Here is a 9018-nt window from a genome sequence, read left to right on the forward strand (position 1 = left end):
TCCCTCCCTCCTCAGTAAAGTGTGTGTGTGTGTGGGGGGGGGTGTCCTACAACCATCCCTTTATTGCTCTGAGCTTTATTCACCATTGAAGTCCTAGCTGGAAGTCCTCTCTACTGGAACTACAGTACCCCACTCCTAGGCAGCCCCAGAAGATTCCGTTCATTCCACTGTCTGTACAAACACAGACAGGATAAATTGCCATTAGGTACCTCCTAGAAATCTCTGGACAGTGCAACCCTGGACCGCACGTCTTTTCTTGCTCATGGCTGTCCGCGCTTGTAGGGCTGCTATAGCCATGTGTAGATGTGACTGAACAAAAAATTCATAGCCCCACCCCACCCCACCCCAGGCTGGAGATCAAGGTGCCCAAGGCTGGTGACCACCCTCCAGTCTCACATTTCCAATGTCCCCACTCCAGCCTCTCCTCAGTTTGCACACATTTCCAATGTCCCCAAAGTCATTTTTTTTTCCTTTATCCAAGTCATTTACCATGAGACATAAGTGGTTGATTTCGGAAGATGGTCATTGAAAAGCAAGATCTTTTTAATCTCCCCCCACCCCTGTTTTTTCGAGACAGGGTTTCTCTGTATAGCCCTGGCTGTTCTGGAACTCACTCTATTGACCAGGCTGGCCTCGAACTCAGAAATCTGCCAGCCTCTGCCTCCAAGTGTTGGGATTAAAGGCATGTGCTACCACTGCCCGGCTAATCTTTTTTTAATTTGTTTTATTTTATACATGTGAGTGAGTACACTGTAGCTGCCTTCAGACACACCAGAAGAGGGCATCTGATCCCATTACAGATGGTTGTGAGCCACCATGTGGTTGCTGGGAATTGAACTCGGGACCTCTGGAAAAGCAGTCAGTGGGCTTAACCAATGAGCCAACTCTCCAGCCCAAGCAAGATCAAAAGTAAAATTTTAGCTAGTAATAGCAGCATGAGAGCTTGAGTTTGATTCTTCATTGAAGCCTGTTTTGTGACCTTCTCTCTTTCCTTGTGAAGAACACGTCAGGAATTTGGCCTTTTTCAGCAGGAGACCTAATAGCTCTAGAAAAAAAGTCTATTTACATAGGAAATGGACTGGCCAGGCAGTGACAGTCAAGGTTGGAGGAGCTTGCTGAGGTGTGCTTGTTGCTGCTAAGCTGATAAAGTTATCGTCATAGCTCAGCATCAGCACCGTCACAGAGATATGAGAGGGATACATACATCTGAGTCGGAAGTGTAGTCCAACTGTACCAGTTTAAATGTCAAGAGAGTAAGCCCACTACGCGCTCAGCCAGTCTGGGATTCTCCATGGTGATCTCAATGGTTTTGCTGGGGGCAGGCAGAGGTCATCAGTGTTCAGCTGCCAGAATAGAAGGTGAGACATTTTCCTGTTGGAGGAGTGAAGGAAGATGAAATATTGTTACTTGTGAGTTGTTTAGGAGCCCACTGCCCCAGCCTGGGACTGAGAACAAAGCAGAACAGCCCCCAGGCATGCCAGGGCAGGGCTGTTGTTAAGGCATTCCTAAAAACATCTTGACTGTAAAGATGAAAAGGTATGCAAGGACCAGCAGGGCTATATTATCTGAGTCAACACCACCTGGCCGGAACCTCCCCTCTGTCTACTGCCCCTTGACGCCAGGTAAAGTCATACATCAACTGGTTGCTATGTGAACAAAGATAAGCCCCCAGCCCACAGGAACAAAGTCCTGATCTTTGTAATCTTTCTGTTAATGTTTGAATAAGCCAATAGTGTGTCGCTATGCTGAATTCCACACCCCTAAGCCCCTTACCCCATAAAACCCCCTAGCTTTCAAGCCTCGGGGCCGACATCCATTATCTCCTGTGTGGGATGTGTGCATGTCGGTCCGGAGCTCCGTCATTAAACGTCCTCATGTAATTACATCAAGAGTTGGTCCTTGGGGCTAGTGAGATGGCTCAGTGGGTAAGAGCACCCGACTGCTCTTCCGAAGGTCTGGAGTTCAAATCCCAGCAACCATCCGTAAGGAGATCTGACTCCCTCTTCTGGAGTGTCTGAAGACAGCTACAGTGTCCTTACATATAATAAATAAATAAATTAATTAAAAAAAAAAAGCCGGGCGTGGTGGCGCACGCCTTTAGTCCCAGCACTCGGGAGACAGAGGCAGGCGGATTTCTGAGTTCGAGGCCAGCCTGGTCTACAAAGTGAGTGCCAGGACAGCCAGGGCTACACAGAGAAACCCTGTCTCGAAAAAACCAAAAAAAAAAAAAAAAAAGAGTTGGTCCTTCGTGATTTTTTGGGTACACGCCGAATCGGGAATTGGGTGGGGGGTTCCCCACTAGATCTAACAGGAGGAACTCAGGAAAACTGTCCTACCTTGGCAAGGCAGAGTAGGGCAGTCAACCCAACAGTGTCTACAGTTTGGGCAGGGCCCTGGTGGCGGACAAGGCATGGGATAATTCTTTACTCAGTGACCAGCATGGCCACAGTTAAAGTAAGCTCAATCCAGGCAGCATCCATTCCCTCCCCAGGGAGAGACAAGTGGTTAGCCATGACTAGAGACAGAGTACTGAACAGATGAAACAGAGAGACAGAACTAGCAAGGAGGCAGCCAAGGGCAGAGTGAGGGGGTGGGGTGGCGAGAAAGAGACTTCAAAGTGTGTAACCAGTACTTGTGACACCAGCACCGTGCTTTGTTATGCTGATAGGCACTATAGGTAGCCATATGTCCCTTCCACCAAAGTAAAGAAAGTTAAAAAAAAAAAAATCCGCTTTGGTTTTTTGTTTTTTGTTTGTTTTTTTTTTTTTTTTTTGAGACAGGGTTTCTCTGTGTAGCCCTGGCTGTCCTGGCACTCACTTTGTAGACCAGGCTGGCCGCGAACTCAGAAATCCGCCTGCCTCTGCCTCCCGAGTGCTGGGATTAAAGGCGTGCGCCACCACGCCCGGCGGAACCACCAACTTCACAAGTTCCAGAGGAATTTTGGATTTTATGTAACCACCAGTAACCAACCCTCTTACAGTCTGGGTTGAGCTCATTCCTGGATGTTTGGAATGCCTTTTGAGGAGTGGGGAACTGGGAGTTTTCCTTTGGTCCTACTAACAAGGACACCAGTCAGTTGGGTCAGGGCCGCCAAAGGTAACCTTGTTTTCACTTAATTGGTTCTGTAAAGCCTTTTCTCCAAAGACAGTCCCACCCTGAGCTCTTAGGGGTCCACAGGAGCCCTAAGAGGGCTGGAGAGGCCGCCTCTCTGCCCCAGAGGGAGCAGAATAACTCAAACAGCAGCCTATAACTTTTGTGTCTCGAACATTGTTAGAAGTTTCCTGAGTCCAGCCATCGCAGGAACAACCTCGGACTTGCTGACAGGGTCAAAGCTGAGTTCACCTTCCCAGGGCCTAGAACCCAACTCCTGCCTGCTTGTTCAGGTGTTTCATGCCAGTCTGTTAACCAGTAAAGGGTATAAAAAGGGAAGTTGCTGTTGTCCCATTATCTAAACTAAGGTACGCAAGTCGTAAATGCGTTGCTTATCTTAATTGACTTAATTGGCAGCTTGCAGCCCCCCAGTTCCCTTATCATTCTAAGTTCCAATCCAGAGTCCAGGAGGGACCTGGCTGTCACAGGTGACACAAGGACCCTGAAACCAGGTGACCCGGACAGGGCACAGTCATCTCCATTAACTTCCTTGTTTAACTGCTTGTGTCAAAATATGATTGGTCAATTCACCAGCCCACCCCACTCCACTCCCCCTCGCTTTGTGTTCCTATACAAATGTACAATTTCCCTTCGGGGAGGAGGTTCATATCCCGAACTGGCCACCTCCCTGCGAGTGCAGGAAATAATGCTTTGGTTTTCCAGCTTCTGTCTCTGACAAGAGTTTCCTCAGATTCTACCAGGAACCCTACAGCTCGAGTCTAACAAGTGTTTTCTGCATCATAATACACGTCACAGAAGACAAAGATGTGGAGGGAGGAAAAAACCTTAATAGAAGCTGACTAGAAGCAAACGCACTAAGGAGCCACACACTGCCCTGGTCAACTGGAGTCCCTCTTGATACCTTCTTCCTTCCTATGGCCACCACTAACACCCCTGGGGAGGCAGCAAAGGGAATTGGAGACCCGGCAGCAAAGGGAACACAAGAATACTAACAGCAACAAAGGCTGACAAAGGGTATCCCACAGCTCCCACTACCCCACCCCTCCCAACCCAGGGAACTCCCTGTCTAAGGGAGAGCTTAGCTGCTTCAACTCAAGGAGTCAGGGTTTCGGCAGACTCTAGTGTTTTAGTCAGGGTTCCTATTCCTGCACAAACATCATGACCAAGAAGCAAGTTGGGGAGGAAAGGGTTTATTCGGCTTACACTTCCATACTGCTGTTCATCACCAAAGGAAGTCAGGACTGGAACTCAAGCAGGTCAGAAAGCAGGAGCTGATGCAGAGGCCATGGAGGGATGTTTTTTACTGGCTTGCCTCCCATGGCTTGCTCAACCTGCTCTCTTATAGAACCCAAGACTACCAGCCCAGGGATGGTCCCACCCACAGGGGCCTTTCCCCCTTGATCACTAATTGAGAAAATGCCTTACAGTTGGATCTCATGGAGGCATTTCCTCAACTGAATCTCCTTTCTCTGTGATAACTCAGCTGTGTCAAGTTGACACAAAAATAGCCAGTACACTCTAGTGATAGCATAATGACAACAGCTACCACTTAAGAGGCTCTCAAGGCAGCCCTGAGGGAAGTATCCCTTGGTACCCCAGAGGAGGGTATCAGGAGACTGTCCTACAGAGTTTGTTTGCTCAGCCTCCAATAAACATTTGGAATGAAAGAGGAGGAAGGACCACGCACTGGCCACCTACTCTACCCCCAATTAATTATCTTGTCTAGGGAGGCTACAAGTTGAATGGGGGTTCTTGGGCAGAAGCAAACCAAGACTGACTCCTTGTGGGTGTGCAGGCCAGCGTGGGCCACGGTGCCCTTTCTTGTCTCTTCCTTCCCAGGATCTGTGTGTAGTCTTGGCTTTGTGTGCGAAATGGCCAGATTTCCTACAAAGCCTCCCTCTGGCTCTTCACCTTGTTTGCACTCTGCAGAAATGGGGATCCGAATCTCTACCCTTCAGCCCTTCAGAGTTAGGGGAACAAATGAGACAGAAGGGAGCCCCCTCCCCAACTCTGTCCCTGCCAAGGAGCCTGAGCACTGAGTCCCTCCTCATACCAGGCTCTCTTAGCACAGAGTGGCATGAAGGTGGCTGGCTGACTGTGACAGAGGAAGGCCCTCCCTGGGGCTTAGCAGGATGAAGTGAGCGTGCTGGGCGCCCCACAAAGCCAGGACTCTATAATTGAGCTCTCATTAATAACACAGCCGGCAACCTGCAGAGAGCAACATTTGATCCCAGCAAGCGTTTATTTTAGAACCCAAGAGGTCAGGGGTCCAAATGAAATCTCTAACCACTTGCTGTGGTAGAGATGGGGTTTGGATTCAATGGGTTCCCATGGACCGATGGCCTACACAGCCACCGCCATTCTTTCGCCTCTCCAGATACCAAATACCCGGGCTTGACTGGTTGCACGCCTAGCTTCAGTGGCTGCAATCAATGGAGCTCAGGCAGGTGAAGGCATGTGTGCCCCACCGAAGACCAGTCCATCCAACTACCAAGGCTCATTCCTCATTCCGAGCCTCTAATCACTGAGCACTAAACTGGCCCCAGAGCCAGAGTTCTCCCAGCAAGGCTCAACTTTGTCTGGGGACCTTGCACCTCAGACAGTCTGTACCTCCAGGCTGGTCTGACAAACAGAGGGACAGATCAGGGCCTGCACATTCCTATTGCCCTGGTGTGGGTAAATGTCACTGGTTAGGTGGAGTCCTGAGGTGCTTGCCAGCATTCTTCCCTCTGCAGTCACAGTCAGCGAAGACGTTAAATGTCTCCCTTCACCAATACCAGGCTTTAATTTATGTACATTTTTTTAAAAAAACAACTTTTGGACAGGTGTTACAACTTACTACATATTGATAGAAAATTAAACATATTTGGGGGTGGAGTGGGGATGTTCAAAACCCTTGGGGACTATTTTGAAGCAATTTAAAAACCAATCTCGTGGAGCTGCGATGCTAATTATAAATAATTAGCTACTGAGAGAATACACACTGTTCTATGGGTTTGGCTTTCTGGGGGTGCCCACAATTAGAAGGTGTAACCTCTAGACAGCTGCTAAAAAGGTGCCAGACAGCCTCAGAATCCACATTGGTCCTTCCCCAGAGTGATTAAAAACTTGGAACTATACTTTTGTTTTTGTTGTTGTTGTTGCTAACTCAGGAGATTCCTTGCCCACCCTTCTCCCAATTCTGGCTTTTCTGTCTGACAGGAAGCTGTGGGAGTCCTTAGATCTGTAATCTCCTGAAATCAACCTGGGCCAGAATTTACATCCTGATCCCCAGCTGGCAGCTAACTGTGTATCATCTACTGGGCAGGTTTCCTAACCTCTCTGACTCTCAGTCTCTTCACTTCAGATGGAGAAAATCATAGTGTCTACTTCTTAGCAGTGTAGCTAGGTAGGGATGAGCACATGGTGTGCCCAGAGGTCTCGGGATAACCACCGATGATAGCCAAGCCCGAGTGGAGCTAGCCTAGACTCTATCCACCACCTGTATGATCAAGGGTTGCTTTGCAATTTGAATAATTTGCTCATTCAACTGTGAAGCAATAACAATAAAAGGCAGTCCCCATGCCTGCCTGGTTTTATGTCAACTTGACACACTCTGTGTGTTCAGATACTCCAGAAGAGGGCATCCGATCTCATTACATGATGCTGTGAGCCACCATGTTTTTGCTGGGATTTGAACTCAGGACCTTTGGAAGAGCAGTCAGTGTTCTTAACCACTGAGCCATCTCTCCAGCCCTACAAGGCATTTTCTTGAGAGCTTGTTTGGAGGTTCTAGCAGGGGAGCACAGCTACCCTTAACGGAAGACCAGTCCTCCTCTATTTGAAGAAGGTTCTTCTCCTCATTGACAGAGTGTGCAGCTTCAGGGAGGATGCACACGGAGCTGTGGGGGAGGAAGGGCACATCAGCCTAGCCAGTCAGGTCAGCCAAACCAACCCTAGTGATCAATGGGGTAACAGATGTGGCAGCTATATCGCCCTCACATCGTGTAAGGCAGTTTCTTAATTAGTGACTGATGGGGGAGGGCCCAGCCCATTGTGGGTGGTGCCATCCTTGGGCTGGTGGTCCTGGGCTCTAAGAAAGCAAGCTGAGCAAGCCAAGGAAAGCAAGCCAGTAAGCAGCACCTCTCCATGACCTCAGCATCAGCTCCTGCCTCCCAGGTCCTGTCCTGTGTGAGTTCCTGTCCTGACTTCCTTTAGTGATGACCAACAATGTGGAAGTGTAAGCTGAATAAACCCTTTCCTCCCCAGCTTGCTTTTTGGCCATGGTGTTTTTGTAGCAGCAATGGAAACCCTGAGTAAGATGCAGCCTGAGAGCAAGATTATAGAGAGGCTATGTACAAGTGGCAAGCATGCAGGCAGGTGCATGGGTGGGGAAAAAGGGGAGGGAAGAACAGAGTGGGTAGCAGGGAATAACAGGGAGGAGTGGGGGGCTGTATAGCTCAGGTGTGAGAGCCATTATGATAAAGGATTCACTTTCAAAAACAAATAATAAATCCAAGGCCCCTGTTACAGTGAAAATGGCTCAATAAAAACTTCAAATTCAGGCTGGAGAGATGGCTCAGAGGTTAAGAGCACTGACTGCTCTTCCAGAGGTCCTGAGTTCAATTCCCAGTAACCACATGGTGGCTGACAACCATCTGTAATGGGATCTGATGCCCTCTTCTGAAGGTAGTTACAGTGTACTCATATAAATAATATTTTGTAAAAAACAAAAAAAAACTTCAAGGGGCTGTAGAGGTGGCTCAGTGGTTAAGAGCACTGACTGCTCTTCCGGCGGTCCTGAGTTCAAATCCCAGCAACCACATGATGGCTCACAACTACTTGTAATGAGATCTGATGCCCTCTTCTGGTGTGTCTGAAGACAGGTACAGTGTACTTACATATAATAAATAAATAAATCTTTGGGCTGTATCGAGCAGGGCCAGAGAACAGGGCCGGAGCAAGAAAAAAGGAAAAAAACAAACAAATTTTAAATTCATAAAGAGTTCATCCTGGTCTCCTCTTAAGTGAGAACAGCCCAGCTACAACAACAGGTTCTTGTTAAGAAGAAAAGCAAGGAGCCCCACCAAATGGGTCAGGAGGGTTCACTCAAAATCTCTCACAGTCTACTGCATTCCAGTCTCAGTCAACATAAAACCTCGTGACTGCAGACACAGTGCCTACAACAAAGGAGTCCTGGAGCCCTGGCAGGGGCCAGAAGGCTACCTACCCCCTGGGAACCCAGACAGGCCCTAGGAGGACAGTCACCTGGAAGTGTCACCCCAGAGCCAGCTCCAATCAAGAGCTTCTTTTTTTGTTTTGTTTTGTGTTGGTTTTGTTTTGTTCTGTTTTTTCAAGACAGTGTTTTTCTGTATAGCCTTGGCTGTCCTGGAACTCACTCTGAAATCCGCCGAACTCAGAAATCCACCTGCCACTGCCTCCCGAGTGCTGGGATGTGTGCGCCACCATGCCCGGCTCAAACAAGAGTTTCTTGCAGAATCAAGGATGTTGTAAGACTTGAGTTCTGCTGTAATCATCAAAGGGACCGATCTCAGAGGGACAAGGGAAGCAACAGACCTAGCAGGTGCTTGAAGCCAGGGCCCTGTACCTCAGGGTTTATCCACTCCTGCCAACAACAGTGTGTGGGTGTGGGATGTGGGGCTGGTCAAAAGGTAACTGGGGCAGGTCTTGGGGCAGATAAACACTCCTCTCAGTGTGATCAAGATAAGGCTAATCACCGCCTGAGAGCATTCTCACAAAGCCTGGCACTTGCTCTCCCTCGATAAGAGGCAGCTGAGAAAGCCCGGAGTGAGTCAAGTCCTGAGAGAATGTATATTTTGGCATGGGAACAATCATGTGGAAGATTCAAGACCTTAGACCCAGGACAATTGGCAAAGTCATTACCCAAATGGCCCAGGCTCGAGAGAA

This window comes from Mus caroli, unplaced genomic scaffold, assembly GCF_978045245.1.
Source record: "Mus caroli unplaced genomic scaffold, Mus_caroli_1 scaffold_9, whole genome shotgun sequence".
NCBI lineage: Eukaryota > Metazoa > Chordata > Mammalia > Rodentia > Muridae > Mus > Mus caroli.